At 38.7% G+C, this 2,269-nt stretch overlaps 1 non-coding gene across 1 annotated transcript; it reads right to left on the bottom strand.

Annotated features, from left to right (window-relative positions):
* Positions 1–1,037: 1,037 nt before the first annotated feature.
* On the bottom strand, positions 1,038–1,145 carry LOC130951680 (small nucleolar RNA R71). Its single transcript, XR_009074064.1, has one exon. It is a non-coding gene; the product is annotated as a small nucleolar RNA R71 (small nucleolar RNA).
* Between the last annotated feature and the right edge of the window lie 1,124 nt (positions 1,146–2,269).

The raw sequence follows: 2,269 nt of genomic DNA, 5'->3' as shown, positions 1-2,269 counted from the left end.
TTTTCTGTTGAGAAAGGTTTAATGTTTGAATCATATCTTTTCTTGTTAGGCAAGTCATTAATTTTTAAAATCAAATCTTTTTAAAATTGTTTTTCAATCATATCTTTTTAAAACCATAACTTTTCAATCAAATCTTTTTAATCACATCTTTTTCAAAACAATTCTCAATCATATCTTTTTAATTTCTAGTTTCAAATCTCTTTCAAAAAAAAAATTACTTGATCTTTTTCTCACTCTTGATTTTCGAAAATCAAATTATAGTTTTTCAAAATGTTTTTAAAATCTTTTTAATTAATTTTCAAAAATTTCTTCCACTCTTCTCACATCCTTTTATTTATGGAATACCACTCCTCCTCAATGCACAATTCGAACTCTATCTCACTAAGTTTGAAATTCTTCTACCTCTTTCTTCTATTATTCTGTTCCTCTGACACCTCAAGGAATCTCTATACTGTGACATAGAGGATTCCATATTTTCTTGTTCTCTTCTCATTCATATGAGCAGGAACAAAGACAAAGGCATTCTTGTTGAAGCTGACCCTGAACCTGAAAGGACCTTGAAGCGAAAGCTAAGAGAAGCTAAGGCACAACTCTCTGTAGAGGACCTAACAGAAATCTTCAAAGAAGAAGACATGGCAGCCGAAAACAACAACAATGCAAACAATGCAAGGAAGGTGCTGGGTGACTTTACTGCACCTACTCCCGACTTCTATGGGAGAAGCATCTCTATCCCTGCCATTGGAGCAAACAACTTTGAGCTTAAGCCTCAATTAGTTTCTCTAATGCAACAGAATTGCAAGTTCCATGGACTTCCATTGGAAGATCCTCATCAGTTTTTGGCTGAGTTCTTGCAAATCTGTGACACTGTCAAGACTAATGGGGTTGACCCTGAGGTCTACAGACTTATGCTATTCCCTTTTGCTGTAAGAGACAGAGCTAGGACATGGTTGGACTCACAACCTAAAGAAAGCCTGGACTCATGGGAAAAACTAGTCAATGCCTTCTTGGCAAAGTTCTTTCCACCTCAAAAATTGAGTAAGCTTAGAGTGGAAGTCCAAACCTTCAGATAGAAGGATGGAGAATCCCTCTATGAAGCTTGGGAAAGATACAAACAGTTGATCAGAAAATGTCCTTCTGACATGCTTTCTGAATGGAGCATCATAGGTATTTTCTATGACGGTCTCTCTGAACTATCCAAGATGTCTTTGGATAGCTCTGCTGGAGGATCTCTTCATCTGAAGAAGACGCCTACAGAAGCTCAAGAGCTAATTGAAATGGTTGCAAATAACCAATTCATGTACACTTCTGAAAGGAATCTTGTGAACAATGGGACAAATCAGAAGAAATGAGTTCTTGAGATTGATACTCTGAATGCCATTCTGGCTCAGAACAAGATATTGACTCAACAAGTCAATTTGATTTCTCAAAGTCTGTCTGGAATGCAAAATGCACCAAGCAGTACTAAGGATGCTTCATCTGAAGAAGAAGCTTATGATCCTGAGAACCCTTCAATGGAAGAGGTGAATTACCTAGGAGAACCCTATGGAAACACCTATAATTCTTCATGGAAAAATCATCCAAATTTCTCATGGAAGGATCAACAGAGACCTCAACAAGGTTTCAACAACAATAATGGTGGAAGAAACAGGTTTAGCAATGGCAAGCCATTTCCATCATCTTCTCAGCAACAGACAGAGAATCCTAAGCAGAACCCCTCTGACTTAGCAACTATGGTCTCTGATCTAATCAAAACCACTCAAAGTTTCATGACTGAAACAAGGTCCTCCATTAGGAATTTGGAGGCACAAGTGGGACAGCTGAGCAAGAAAATTACTGAACTCCCTCCTAGTACTCTTCCAAGCAATACAGAAGAAAATCCAAAAGGAGAGTGCAAGGCCATCAACATGGCCGAATTTGGAGAGGAAGGAGAGGAAGTGAACGCTAATGAAGAAGACCTCAATGGGCGTGCACTAGCCTCCAATGAGTTCCCTAATGAAGAACCATGGGAATCTGAGGCTCAAAATGAGACCATAGAGATTCCATTGGACTTACTTCTGCCCTTCATGAGCTCTGATGAGTATTTTTCCTCTAAAGAGGATGAGTATGTCACTGAAGAGCAAGTTGCTAAATACCTTGGAGCAATCATGAAGCTAAATGACAAGTTATTTGGAAATGAGACTTGGGAGGATGAACCCCCTTTGCTCACCAAAGAATTGGATGACTTGTCTAGGCAGAAATTACCTCAAAAGAGGCAGGACCCTGGGAAGTT

Source organism: Arachis stenosperma, chromosome 1 (assembly GCF_014773155.1).
Source record: "Arachis stenosperma cultivar V10309 chromosome 1, arast.V10309.gnm1.PFL2, whole genome shotgun sequence".
Lineage (NCBI taxonomy): Eukaryota > Viridiplantae > Streptophyta > Magnoliopsida > Fabales > Fabaceae > Arachis > Arachis stenosperma.
The sequence above is the reverse complement of the archived record's forward strand: the minus strand, read 5'-3'. Positions and strand labels throughout refer to the sequence as shown.